Genomic DNA, 15,179 nt, shown 5'->3' with positions numbered 1-15,179 from the left:
TATGAACATATGAAGCTGCCTTATACCGAATCAGACCTTTGGTCCATCAAAGTCAGTATTGTCTTCTCAGACTGGCAGAGGCTCTCCAGGGTCTCAAGCTGAGGTTTTTCACGCCTATTTTCCTGGACTCTTTTCAGTTGGAGATGCCGGGGATTGAACCTGGGACCTTCTGCTTCCCAAGCAGATGCTCTACCACTGAATCTTCTAGATTCAGGACAGAGAGTTGGAAGTGTTTCTTCACATTATGTATTTGTAAGACAACAGGCTGAAGGTCACTTGGTTCAGAGGTGCACACTTCACTCTCATGAATCAGTTAAAAGGCTCTTTATTGATATATAGAGAAGGCAAGAACAGCTCACATGCTTGTGCTGGCAAGGCAAAGAAAACTGGAGTGCCTTTGGAAGTTAAGGAGTTAAAAACCAAATAAATCCAGACTGGAAGGGCAGGAGGACTTCCTGCCTCCACCAGACAGGCGAGATTAAAAAAAAAGAAGCTTTTTTTCCTCCCCCTTTTTATCTTGGAAGGCACGAAAAGAGTTGACCCACTGGCTTCCTTTGTCTCCTCCAGCCCTGCTGTTAATTGGGATGACTCAGCAGCTCCGGCAAACTAAAAATTGGACGGTTTCTGGCAAAACTTAGGTCAATAACTTGCTTTAATCAGCTGGCTCTAAGCAAGGGGTGGCCAAATCTACTTTATGTAAGAGCCTCGTAGAATAAATGTCAGATGTTTGAGAGCCACAAGATATGAACATCAGAGGAAGGAAGGAAGGAAATCAGATGGGGGAAGAAGAGGTGGAAGAAAGCAACTTTAAATGCATTCTCCAAGCCATTAGTTGGCTTGGCTTGGCTTGGAGAAGTGATTTAAAGAGAGAAATACCTTCTCCAAGCCAACTGATGGGTGTGCAGGAGCTTTGAGAGGCTCACAATATGTGTGAAAGAGCCACATGTGGCTCCCGAGCCACAGTTTGGCCACCCCTGCTCTAAGCTGATCTCTTCCTTATGGCATGGTTAACATGCATTGCCATGAAGGTGTAGTACCAACTATTAGCTTAGGTTTTGTTCTTTAAGAGCCAGTTTGGTGTAGTGGTTAAGTGTGCGGACTCTTCTCTGGGAGAGCCGGGTTTGATTCCCCACTCCTCCACTTGCACCTGCTAGCATGGCCTTGGGTCAGCCATAGCTCTGGCAGAGGTTGTCCTTGAAAGGGCTGCTGCTGTGAGAGCCCTCTCCAGCCCCACCCACCTCACAGGGTGCCTGTTGTGGGGGAGGAAGGTAAAGGAGATTGTGAACCGCTCTGAGAATCTTCGGAGTGCCGGGCAGGATATAAATCCAATATCTTAACCTACCTCACAGGGTGTCTGTTGTGGGGGAGGAGGGTAAAGGAGATTGTAGGCCGCTCTGAGACTCTGTCCTTGAAAGGGCAGCTGCTGTGAGAGCCCTCTCAGCCCCACCCACCTCACAGGCTGTCTGTTGTGGTGGAGGAAGGTAAAGGAGATTGTGAGCCACTCTGAGACTCTTCGGAGTGGAGGGCGGGATATAAATCCAATATCTTCATCTACCTCACAGGGTGTCTGTTGTGGGGGAGGAAGGTAAAGGAGATTGTAGGCCGCTCTGGGACTCTGTTCTTGAAAGGGCAGCTGCTGTGAGAGCCCTCTCAGCCCCACCCACCTCACAGGGTGTCTGTTGTGGGGGAGGAAGGTAAAGGAGATTGTGAGCCGCTTTGTGACTCTTCAGAGTGGAGGGCGGGATATAAATCCAATATCTTCATCTACCTCACAGGGTGTCTTGTGGGGGAGGAAGGGAAAGGAGATTGTGAGCCACTCTGAGACTCTTTGGAGTGGAGGCAGGATATAAATCCAGTATCTTCATCTACCTCACAGGGTGTTTGTTGTGGGGGATGAAGGTAAAGGAGATTGTGAGCCGCTCTCTGAGATTCGTAGTGAAGGGCGGGATAAAAATCCAATATCATCATCTTCTTTATATGCAGCAGAAAGTGGTGGCAGAAATCCATGGTTGGCAGAGCCATTTCAGAGCACTCTCCCGTGGAAAAACATCCTGTAGATCTTTTCTAGAGCAGCCTTTTGGAACTTGTGCTAATTTCCTCAGTGGATACAGAATTGTTACTCATATATGGGATTTTTGAAAAATGTGATGCCTCGTTTACAGTCTGAAGACGTACTTTCCGTTCCACCACTTGAACACTCCACCAGTCCAATGTGTGGGCATGTCTAGACCAGGCCTAAGATAGCTTTTCTAAATGTTAAGGGGCAGGAGTCATTTTGTAGAAAAAGAGGTGCCAGAGCTCATAAGCACAACACATTTGAATATGCCACACGCCCCTGATATCACTGGAAGGTGTACTAAATTCTATCAGCTCAGCATCTACCTTCAAATGCTCTGGCCCATCCAGTCCAACACTCTGTGTCACATAAGAACATAAGAGAAGCCATGTTGGATCAGGCCAATGGCCCCTCCAGTCCAACACTCTGTGTCACATAACATAAGAGAAGCCATGTTGGATCAGGCCAATGGCCCCTCCAGTCCAACACTCTGTGTCACATAAGAACAGAAGAGAAGTCATGTTGTATCAGGCCAATGGCCCATCCAGTCCAACAGTCTGAGTCACATAAGAACATAAGAGTAGCCATGTTGTATCAGGCCAATGGCCCATCCAGTCCAACGCTCTGTGTCACATAAGAGAAGCCATGTTGGATCAAGCCAATGGCTCATCCAGTCCAACAGTCTGAGTCACATAAGAACATAAGAGTAGCCATGTTGTATCAGGCCAATGGCCCCTCCAGTCCAACACTCTGTGTCACATAAGAGAAGTCATGTTGGATCAGGCCAATGGCCCATCCAGTCCAACAGTCTGAGTCGCATAAGAACATAAGAGTAGCCATGTTGTATCAGGTCAATGGCCCATCCAGTCCAACGCTCTGTGTCACATAAGAGAAGCCATGTTGGATCAGGCCAATGGCCCATCCAGTCCAACACTCTGTGTCACATAAGAGCGTAAGAGAAGCCATGTTGGATCAGGCCAGTGGCCCCTCCAGTCCAACCCTGTGTCACATAAGAACATAAGAGAAGCCCTGTTGGATCAGGCCAGTGGCCCATCCAGTCCAACATTCTGTGTCACATAAGAACAAAAGAGAAGCCATGTTGGATCAGGCCAATGGCCCATCCAGTCCAACACTCTGTGTCACATAAGAACATAAGATAGGCCATGCTGGATCAGACCAATGGCTCATCCAGTCCAACGCTCTGTGTCACATAAGAACATAAGAGAGGCCATGCTGGATCAGGCCAGTGGCCCATCCAGTCCAACACTCTGTGTCACATAAGAACATAAGAGAAGCCCTGTTGGATCAGGCCAATGGCCCATCCAGTCCAACATTCTGTGTCACATAAGAACAAAAGAGAAGCCATGTTGGATCAGGCCAATGGCCCATCCAGTCCAACACTCTGTGTCACACAGTGGCCAAAAAACCCAAGTGCCATCAGGAGGTCCACCAGTGGAGCTAGAAGGTCTCCCACTGTGCCCCCCACAAGCACCAAGAATACAGAGCATCACTGCCCCAGACAGAGAGTTCCAATGATAAGCTGTGGCTAAGAGCCACTGATGGACCTCTGCTCCGTATGCTCATCCAATTCCCTCTTGAAGCTGGCTATGCTTGTAGCCACCACCACCTCCCGTGGCAGTGAATTCCATGTGTTAATCTCCCTTTGAGTGAAGAAGGACTTCGTTATAAGAACATCTACCTTAAAATGCTTATTGAATTAGAATTGTCATAAGAAAACCTTACTCCCATTCAGTGTTCCCTCTAAGCTGAGTTAGCGTGAGCTAGCTCACAGCTTTTTTAGCCTTCAGCTCACATGTTTTTGTCTTAGCTCAGGAAGGATGGCCCCAGAGCACACTAACTGATGCAGTCGCTCACACCTTTCATGCCATAGATCCCGATGGGCAGCCTTGTTGCCGGCAGCTCACAAAGTAGAATTTTTGCTCATGACTCCACAGCTTAGAGGGGCTATTGCTCCCATTATACTTTTTAAGTTACTTTCTCCTCTGTGGCCACAGAGGCATGATGAAGATTTCCATCTGTCTGCTGTATATGTTTTGGTTATTTCCCCCCTTTTTTTGTGGGGAAAAATATTAGAAAGTTTGTCAAATCTTAGAGTTCAGCAGAATCCTCATAAGGGGTTTGAACAATGGGGCCCAGAAGCAAGAATTTTTTTTTGGGGGGGGGGAGCACAAAATCTAGAGGTTCCGGAGCTCCTGCCCAAAATGAAGGCTGAATGGGACAATTTTTTTTTTTTGAGCAAAGGGCTACCTATAGGAATTAGTAATTAGACTCGATGGGCCATTGATCTGACCCAACATGGCTTCTTTTATATTCTAAAGCTCTGAGCATTGTATTACCTCCCCAGGACCTATGTGACAATGAGTGTGGTATACAGCAGGGGTCCCCAACCCCCAGGCTGTGGACCGGTCCCGGTCCATGGCCTGTTAGCAGCTGGGCAGTGGGTTGTATAATTATTTCATTACAATGTACTAAAAATAATAAGATGACACTGGATGACATTTCGAATTTCAGAGTCTCAGAGTGGCTCAAAGTCTCTTTTACCTTCCTCCCCCACAACAGACACCCTGTCAGGGTTGATTTCCCTTAGGATTCACTGATTGGATCTTCTTGCAGTCCAAGGGACTCTCAAGATTCTTCTCCAGTGAGTGCTCCCTTCTCATTTGGTGGGGCTGAGGTAGGTGGGGCTGAGAGAGCTCTCCCAGGAGCTGCCCTTTCGAGGAAAACCCTGCAAGAGCTATGGCTGACCCAAGGCCATTCCAGCAGCTGCAAGTGGAGGAGTGGGGAATCAAACCCAGTTCTCCCAGATAAGAGTCCGCACACTTAACCACCACACCAAACTAATAGAAATAAAGTGCGCAATTGTATCATTCCGAAACCATTGCCCCGCCCCCCACACCAGTCCATGGAAAAACTGTCTTCCACAAAACCGGTCCTGGGTACCAAAAAGGTTGGGGACCACTGTTATACAGCTCTGAAATTATATTGAGGGCAGCTGTAAAATGACCAGGTTCATCGATGACACCAATCATCCGTGGCACTCCTTTATCCAGGGGGTGCGGGGAAGAAAAAAAAAACCAAATGAGGAGCCCAAAAAGGATATATCCAGACTGGAACCATCTGGGGTCTGAGCCTGGGACCTTCTGCATCTCCATCATAAATCTATGCAAATGAGGTCTGATGTAACCAGAAAATGTTTCGTATAGGGTCGCCAAGTCCAATTCAAGAAATATCTGGGGACTTTGTGGGGTGAAGTCAGGAGACTTCGGGGATGGAGCCAGGAGCAAGGGTGTGACAAGCATAATTGAACTCCAAAGGTAGTTTGGGCCATCACATTTAGAAGGACTTTGTTGTTGTTCAGTCGCACAGTCGAGTCCGACTCTTTGTGACCCCACGGGCCAAGTCACGCCAGGCCCTCCTGTCTTCCACCATCCTCCGAAGTCTGCTCAAATTCGTGTTAGTTACATCAGTAACGCTGTCCAGCCATCTCCTCTTTTGCTGTCCTCTTCTTCTTTTGCCTTCTGTCTTTCCCAGCATCAGGATCTTCTCCAGCGAGTGCTCCCTTCTCATTGGGTGGCCAAAGTATTTGAGCTTCAGCTTCAGCATCTGACCTTCCAGGGAACAGTCTGGGTTGATTTCCCTTAGGACTGACTGATTGGATCTTCTTGCAGTCCAAGGGACTCTCAAGATTCTTCTCCAGGGAGTGCTCCCTTCTCATTGGGTGGCCAGAGCATTTGAGCTTCAGCTTCAGCATCTGACCTTCCAGGGAACAGTCTGGGTTGATTTCCCTTAGGACTGACTGATTTGATCTTCTTGCAGTCCAAGGGACTCTCAAGAGTCCTCTCCAGCACCACAGCTCAAAAGCATCTTAGAAGGACTACACACCTTTTAAGTGCTTTCCCTCTATTGGAAATAATGAAGGATAAGGGCACCTTTTTGGGGGGCCTATAGAATTGGACTCCTTGGTCCACACCTTTTGAAACTTGGACGGTATTTTGGGGAAAGGCACTGGATGCTATGCTGAAAGTTTGGGGCCTCTGGCTCAAAAAACAGCCCCCCAGAGTCCCAGATACCCACAGATCAATTCTCCATTATACTCTATTGGAATTGGTCTCCATAGGGAATAATGGAGGGCCCAGCAGACATTCCCCTCCCCCCGCTTTCTGATGACCCTGAAGTGGGGGGAGGGGAGGGTTGCCAAGTCCAATTCCAGAAATATCTTGGGACTTTAGGGGTGGAGCCAGTAGACACTGGGGTGGAGCTAGGAGAAAGGGTGTGACAAGCACAATTGAACTCCAAAGGGTGTTCTGTCCATCACAATTAAAGGGACCTCACAACTTTTTAAATGCCTTCCTTCCCTCCACCCTCCCCTTCTCTGATTTCACCTCAGAGGTGGAGCGGAGCGGGCGATGCCGCTGCGCTGCTGCCGCCTCTTCTCCGCTTCATCTTAGCTGCTCCTCCGAGATGGGGCGGCTCGCCACGCTCCTTGGTGCCGTTCCCCCCCTCCCCCTGCTTCCGTTTTTTTGGGGAGCGGGGGAAGAGGCTGGAAATCCTGGGGTCCCCCGCCAGGGCGGGAGGGTTGGGAAGCCTAGGGGAGGGCCTCCAAACCGGGGGATCCTCTGCCCCCCACCTGGGGATTGGCAACCCTAGTATCATATGAGGGGGGGAAACGTCTTTAAATATACACTGATGGGGTCTCAGCTGGTGTTGGCTGACCAGGGAAGAGGTCTCGGGATCGTAGTTCACAGCCTGATGAAAAGTCTGCTCAGTCTGCAACAGCAATGCAAAGGGCACGGTCTATGCAAAGGGTTATTAGGAAAGAGACCGTCAATCAAACAGCTAGTGTCATAATGAGTTTGTTTAAATTCGTGATCCTGGCGTCCCCTTGTGAAACTGTCTAATACTGGTGTCCTTGTGAAACTGTGCTAGGGTTGCCAATCCCCAGGTGGGGGCAGGGGATCCCCCAGTTTGGAGGCCCTCCTCCCGCTTCAGGATCATCAGAAAGCAGGGGGGGGGGGAGGGAAATGTCTGCTGGATGCTCCATGATTCCTTATGGAGACTGATTCCCATAGGGAATAATGGAGAATTGATTTACGGGTATCTGCAGCTCTGGGGGCCCCTGGTTTTGAGGTAGAGGCATCAGATTTTCAGCATAGCATCCAGTGCCTCTCCTCCTCCAAGTTTTAAAAAGATTGGACCAGGGGGTCCAATTCTACGAGCTCCCAAAGAAGGTGCCCCTATCCTTCATTATTTCCAGTGGAGAGAAGGCATTTAAAAGGTGTGTGGCCCCTTTAAATGTGATGGTCAGAGCTCCCTTTGGAGTTCAGTGATGCTTGTCACACCCTTGGTCCCGGCTCCACCCCCAAAGTCTCCTGGTTCCACCCCCAAAGTCCCCAGATATTTCTTGAACTGGAGTTGGCAACGCTAAACTGTCCATATTCGGGGTAGTGTACCTCTGAAAACAGGTTGCTGGATGGTTGAAGGCAGGACTGTCAAACATGCAGCCCAGGGGCCAAATCAGGCCCCCGGAGGGCTCCTCTCAGGCCCCTAAGCAACTGGCTGTCGTCTGCTTCCTTCTCCCTCTCTCTGGCTTCCTTCTGCATCTCAGCTTGCTTGGCCAGGCTTGCTCAATCGCACAGGAGCTACAGAGCAAAACCTCTGTTTTCTCCATTGGCTGAGGCTCCTCCGCCTTCTGGTCCCCTGAGGAGGGAGGGAAAGAGCCAGAGCTTCCTTCGCCCAGTTCCCTGGATCCCATGGGAGAGAAACAAAGAAAGCACCTTTAAGACCAATGACTGCTCATGTTTTAAGCATGCTCTATTTTAAGTTTAAAAAAGAATATCGTTAATCGTGTTTGTCTGTGTCCTTTAAAAAGTTCATATCTCTGCTGCCTAATCTTAAATAGGTACTCACATGGCCTGGCCCAACATGGTCCATCCCGACAAGGTCTCATTTACGTGGGAGCCGTGGCATGGGGTGGCCCACGGTTCTGATCCGGGTACCCTTTTCTTACATCCTCCTTACGAGTTACACAGCCAGGGCTGCCTTGCGTGGTCCAACCAGTAGGGTGTCCAAGTCCAATTCAAGAAATATCTGGAGACTTTGGGGGTGGAGCCAGGAGACTTTGAGAGAGGAGCCAGGAGATATTGGGGTGGAGCCAGGAGATATTGGGGGTGGAGCCAGGAGACATTGGGGTAGAGCCAGGAGACTTTGGGGGTGGAGCCAGGAGACATTGGGGTGGAGCCAGGAGATATTGGGGGTGGAGCCAGGAGACATTGGGGTGGAGCCAGGAGACTTTGGGGGTGGAGCCAGGAGACATTGGGGTGGAGCCAGGAGACTTTGCGGGTGGAGCCAGGAGACATTGGGGTGGAGCCAGGAGACTTTGGGGTGGAGCCAGGAGACATTGGGGTGGAGCCAGGAGACTTTGGGGGTGGAGCCAGGAGACATTGGGGTGGAGCCAGGAGACATTGGGGTGGAGCCAGAAGATATAGGGGGTGGAGCCAGGAGACATTGGGGTGGAGCCAGGAGACTTTGGGGGTGGAGCAAGAAGCAAGGTGCTGCCAAGCAGAATTGAGCTCCAAAGAGAGTTCTGGCCATCACACCTTTTAAATGCCTTCCCGCCTCTGGAAATAATGAAGGATAGGGGCACCTTCTTTTGGGGCTCGTGGAACTGGACCCCCTGCTCCAATCCTTTGGAAACTTGGAGAGTATTTTAGGGAGATGTACTCAGCTATGCTGCAAATTTGGTGCCTCTACCTAAAAAAAACAGCCCTTCCCCCCGCAGATCAATTCTCCATTCTACCCTATGGGAATCGGTCTCCATGGGGAATAATGGAGTGCCCAGCAGGTATTCCCCCCCTGCTTTCTGATGACCCTGAAGCGGGGGGAGGGTCTCCAAACTACCTGGGGCAGTAGACTCTAAGAGGTTTTTGCATTCAGGAGAGGCAAAGAACTGGCCTGCTTAAAATCATACACTTGAATGACTTTGAGCTCAATTGCTGTCAAAAGAATGTCTTGCTTGGAATTAAAATTAAAAAGAAATATACAATTATAAAGCGTAAAAGAGCAACTGGCCATCTAAAGAACAGCTTGCTTTCAGTCAAATACTCTAGCGAGCTATAGGCCAGCAAACCTCCAAGAAGCTTGTGCATCTGGTTAAAAGAATAACTCAGTGGCTCAAGCCATAACTCAATGGCTCAAGCTTCTAATACAAATATATGTACTTAAGTGTCATTAAGTGAATGAGAGAACTTGAGGTAGGAGATGTTTGCAGAAGAACATTAACATTGGGTTGGTACTAGAGGCTGCTAACCCTGGAAGAAACATAGGAAGGATTACTCCTGAGGAAGTCCATTGACAAAATGAGCCTACATCCAGGTGCTCATAGGACTTTTTTTTGTGATATGGGAATGTGAGTATTGGACCTCTGTTACAACATGAAGTATAAAAAGATAATATGAAGGTGAACTTTTTTTGCAATATGGGAATGTAAGAATGGACCTTTGTTACGCAATTCTGGGCTGTATCAACAGAAGTATCGTGTCCAGATCACGTGATGTGATGGTATCGCTTTACTCTGCTCTGGTAATTCCCCATCTGGAGTATTGTGTTCAGTTTTGGGCATCACGTTTTAAGAAGGATATAGACAAGTTGGAATGGGTCCAGAAGATGGTGAGGGGTCTGGAGACCAAGTCCTATGAAGAAAGGCTGAAGGAGCTGGGCATGTTTAGCCTGGAGAGGAGGCGGCTGAGAGGTGATAGGATCACCATCTTCAAGTACTTGAAGGGCTGTCACCTAGAGGATGGTGTGGAATTGTTTTCTGTGGCCCCAGAAGGTAGGACCAGAACCAATGGGTCGAAATTAAATCAAAAGAGTTTTCGGCTCAACATGAGGAAGAATTTCCTGACCGTTAGAGCGATTCCTCAGTGGAACAGGCTTCCTCGGGAGGTGGTGGGCTCTCCTTCCTTGGAGGTTTTGAAACAGGGGCTAGATGGCCATCTGACAGCAATGAAGATCCTGTGAGTTTAGGGGGAAGTGTTTGTGAGTTTCCTGTATTGTGCAGGAGGTTCGACTAGATGACCCTAGAGGTCCCTTCCAACTCTGTGATTCTGTGATACAATATGAAATATAAAAAGATAATATGAAGGTTTTAAAATGATTTTATTCAATATTGTTAGGCAGCATATCACAGTAGTTTCTTTCATTGCTTGTCCCAGCTGGGGATTGGCAACTGTACCAATCAGTCGCCTCTTTGTGGTCACAGCACAGAGGGGGACTTTCTTCAAACTTGACACAGCTCAGATTAGAGTGGAGTTATATTTGGATATCTGATCCCAATAGAGATGGGAGCTGTCTGGCCGTCTTTCAGCGAGCCAGGGAGAGGCAAGGGTGAGGTCTTCCTATTCACAGACGGATCTCCAGGGGCCTCAGCTGTTTGCAGAAGCTGTCTAGCCAAATGGAGTGTGGCGTGGGATGACCTGTTCCTATTTGGGGAACGGCGGGTTCATGTCTCCTGCTGCCCCATTTGTCAGAGACTCAAGCCATCGAACGAGTGGACTGAATGACAATTACATCAGAGAGTCTCTGAAGCCCAGATGCCTCAAAATGGACACAGAAGGAGAACGCAGAATCATAGAGTTGGAAGGAACCTTCAGGGTCATCTAGTCCAACCCCCTGCACAATGCAGGAAACTCACAAACACCTCCCCCTAAACTCACAGAATCTTCATTGCTGTCAGATGGCCATCTAGCCTCGGTTTACAAACCTCCCAGGAAGGAGAGCCCACCACCTCCCGAGGAGAAAGCTTGTTCCACTGGGGAATCACTCTGTCAGGAAGTTCTTCCTGATGTTGAGCTGGAAACTCTTTTGATTTAATTTCAACCCCTTGGTTCTGGTCCTACCTTCTGGGGCCACAGAAAACAATTCCACACCATCCTCTAGATGACAGCCCTTCAAGTACTTGAAGATGGTGATCCTATCACCTCTCAGCCACCTCCTCTCCAGGCTAAACATCCCCAGCTCCTTCCCCCCATTAGGATTTGTGAGTGATTCCATTAAACTGATCAGAAGTAGCTTCAAGATGGAAGGAAAGAAAGGAAGAGATGGCTGAGGGGGGAGGGGAGGAATATATCTGCATCCAAGGCCAGCATCAATAATGATGATGATTATATTGGATTTATATCCCGCCCTATACTCTGAATCTCAGAGTCTCGGAGTGGTCACAATCTCCTTTACCTTCCCCCACCCCCTCCACACAACAAACACCCTGTGAGGTAGGTGAACCTGAGAGAGCTCTCCCAGAAGCTGCCCTTTCAAGGACAGCTCTGCGAGAGCTGTGGCTGACCCAAGGCCATTCCAGCAGCTGCAAGTGGAGGAGTGGGGAATCAAACCCGGTTCTCCCAGATGAGAGTCTGCACACTTAACCACTACACCAAACTTAGCACAACTCATTTGCATATGTCACACACCCTTGACATCACTGGAAGGTGTACTAAATTGTATCAGCTCAGCACCTACCTTCAAATGCTTCTTGAATTATAATTGTCATGATAAGAAGAAGAAGATGATGATATTGGATTTATATCCTGCCCTCCACTCCGAAGAGTCTCAGAGCGGCTCACAAACTCCTTTACCTTCCTCCCCCACAATAGACACCCTGTGAGGTGCAAGTAGAGGAGTGGGGAATCAAACCTGGTTCTCCCAGAGAAGAGAGCTCTGGCTGACCCAAGGCCATTCCAGCAGCTGCAAGTGGAGGAGTGGGGAATCAAACCCAGTTCTCCAAGATAAGAGAGCTATGGCTGACCCAAGGCCATTCCAGCGGCTGCAAGTGGAGGAGTGGGGAATCAAACCCAGTTCTCCAAGATAAGAGAGCTCTGGCTGACCCAAGGCCATACCAGCAGGTGCAAGTGGAGGAGTGGGGAATCAAACCCGGTTCTCCCAGATAAGAGTCCGCACACTTAACCACTACACCAAACTGGAAGAGATCTCCCGGGTCATCTAGTCCAATCCCTTGCGCAATGCAGGAACTTCACAAATACCTCCCCCGCCTACACACAGGGCCGTAGCCTGGGTTTCATGTTTGGTGGGGCCCAAAGCAGGATTTGTTGTTTGGGGGGTGGGGGAGCCACCCAGTTTGGTGGCCTTGGGCTCTCAGCACCGTAAGCTGCCTTGAGTTCCGCAAGCTAACCCCCCCTTCGCCTGGGCAGGCGCAGCAGCTCCGCTCTGCTCCCCCCCTTTCTTATGTGCTCCTCTCTCAGAGAGACAGAGACCTCTTGACTTCCACCCACCCCTTTTGCTCTGCACGCTGCGTTAGGGAAGGGGAGAGAAAAAAGCAAAAACGCCAGCAGCAGTGCTACTACTTGTTTAGAGCTGAGGTGAGCAAAGCAGACAGATAGGGGGCCCTCTCATGGAGGGGCCATACAGTTGTGGGGGGGGGGAGGTAAAGGTAGTCCCTTGTGCTAGCAACCAGTCGTTTCCGATTGCACAATGTTTTCACGGCAGACTTTTTACGGGGTGGTTTGCCATTGCCCTCCCCAGTCATCTACATTTTCCCCTCAGCAAGCTGGGGACTCATTTGACCGACCTCGGGAGGATGGAAGGCTGAGTCAACCTCGAGCCGGCGACCTGAACCCAGCTTCCGCCGGGATTGAACTCAGGTTGTGAGCAGAGCTTAGGGCTGCAGTGCTGCAGCTTGACCACTCTGCCCCATGGATGGAAGGAGGGGGGTCAAAAGGATGGGCCTGCCCCCTCCTGGGCCCCACTGTAATTATAGACTTTTTACGGGGTGGTTTGCCATTGCCCTCCCCAGTCATCTACATTTTCCCCTCAGCAAGCTGGGGACTCATTTGACCGACCTCGGGAGGATGGAAGGCTGAGTCAACCTCGAGCCGGCGACCTGAACCCAGCTTCCGCCGGGATTGAACTCAGGTTGTGAGCAGAGCTTAGGGCTGCAGTGCTGCAGCTTGACCACTCTGCCCCATGGATGGAAGGAGGGGGGTCAAAAGGATGGGCCTGCCCCCTCCTGGGCCCCACTGTAATTATAGGCCTGCCCCCACACACCCCCAGTGACCTCTGCTCCAAGCCCAGAAGATGGCAAAACCCTCCAGGATCTCTTGCCAAACTGGCCTGGAGACAAATTGATGTCTGACCCCAAAGCGTCAGTCAGCATTTCCCTGGGCGTGTAAGAAAGGGCCACAAGAACTAAGCACTGAAGCAACCCTTCTTTGTATTTAACCTCACTGGTTTGTTTTCCAGAGTCTGTTAAAAGTTCAAGGGCTGGAACAGAGGCGATCTTATCAGCGCTTTCTTTATGGGCAGTAAGTAGCACCGCCAGAATTCATCCCAGTCCGAAATGGACCCAAAATAGAATCGAATTATATTTAGGCATTCTGTCCCAATAGAGACTTTTCATTTAGTGAGACACGACGACGTTCTTTCTTTTTATAGACGAGTCTCTCGGGGTGTTTCTTCCCAAGCTGCTTACACAAGCCGTTGAGTCAGACGGCTCCAGACGAGACCCCGCTTATCTAGGCAAGGGGTCCGCATTCACCCCTCCCAGAAACTGGCTGAGAGCAAATGGATGGATGAGCGGGTCTGTGCTGAATGAACGACCGTCAGTTCAAATACAGCTCACCCGACACAGGGAGCCTTGAGGTTCAAAACAACACTGGAATCATAATCATAGAATCGTAGAGTTGGAAGAGGCCATACAGACCATCTAGTCCAGGGGTGGCTGACGGTAGTTCTCCAGATGTTTTTTGCCTGCAACTCCCATCAGCCCCAGCCAGCATGGAGAGCTACCGTGGCCACCCCTGATCTAGTCCAAACCCCTAGTCCAAAGGAGGCCTGTCTGAAATCCACCAGGGACAGGGCTTTTTCGGTAATGGCGCCTTGCTGGTGGAACCAGCTGCCGAAAGAGGTGAGGGCCCTGCGGGACCTTGGGGAGTTCCGCAGGGCCTGCAAGACAGCCCTCTTCCGTCTGGCCTATAACTAACTGACATTGGAAACTTTATGGAAGGTTGTAGTGTATCATTTTGGCAGATCGCTTGTTCTATATGTGTTATTATTTCACTGCTTTAAATTGTCTAAATTGATGTATTTTTAAAGCCATTGTTGTAAATTGATGTATTTTAAAGTCAAACTTTATGTTAGATTTTATATGTTGTGAGCCGCCCTGAGCCGCTTTGGCAGGAAGGGCAGATATAAATTGAAATAAACTGAAACTGAAACTGCTCCATGCAGGATCAGCCTAAAGCATCTCCGACAAACAGGAACTCATTTGCACGTTAGGCTATATACCCCTCACACCAAGCCAGCCGGTGTGTTCCTGTTTCTGTCCTGTAGGTTCCTGCTCAGAAAAAGCCCTAGAAACAAAGATTTTTATAACCTTTTCCCCCTCCACCCCCCCACCCCGAGTCGAAGCATTTGGAATTTTTCTATCATCATCAAAGCATAGCGTTTACTGGTCCTTTGGGACAGACACTGCCATGCCATTGCCCTCAAGCCAAACGCGAATGCAAATGTGACAACCAGCATGGATAGACATCACACCCTTTGAACCCTGACCAAGCTAGCCAGAACCCTAGCCAAGCCAGCCGGAACCCTAGCCAAGCCAGCCAGAACTGCGTTCCTGTGCGATCCTGCTAAAGAAAAGCCCTGCCAACAAATAATCATCCAGCCGCGTTTTGAAGACTGCCCATGAAGGGGAGCTCGCCACCTTCCTAGGCAGCTGGTATCTGGGGCTCCAGAAGGCCTGTGTTTTGAGGCAGAGGCACCAAATCTTCAGCATAGCATTCAGCACCTCTCCTCAAAACACCCTCCAAGTTTCAAAAAGATTGGACCAGGGGGTCCAGTTCTATGAGCCCCAAAAGAAGGTGCCCCTAGCTTTCATTATTTCAAATGGAGGGAAGGCATTTAAAAGGTGTGTGGTCCCTTTAAATGTGATGGCCAGAACTCCCCTTAGGGTTCCATTATGCTTGTCCCACCCTTGCTGCTGGCTCCGCCCCCAAAGTCTCCTGGTTCCACTCTCAAAGTCCCCAGATATTTCTTGAATTGGACTTGGCAACCCTACCCTCTCCTTTCATAGCTTAGGTAATGGGTCTTCAACCTT

This window comes from Heteronotia binoei, chromosome 3 (assembly GCF_032191835.1).
Source record: "Heteronotia binoei isolate CCM8104 ecotype False Entrance Well chromosome 3, APGP_CSIRO_Hbin_v1, whole genome shotgun sequence".
Taxonomy (NCBI): Eukaryota; Metazoa; Chordata; class Lepidosauria; order Squamata; family Gekkonidae; genus Heteronotia; species Heteronotia binoei.
The sequence above is the reverse complement of the archived record's forward strand: the minus strand, read 5'-3'. Positions refer to the sequence as shown.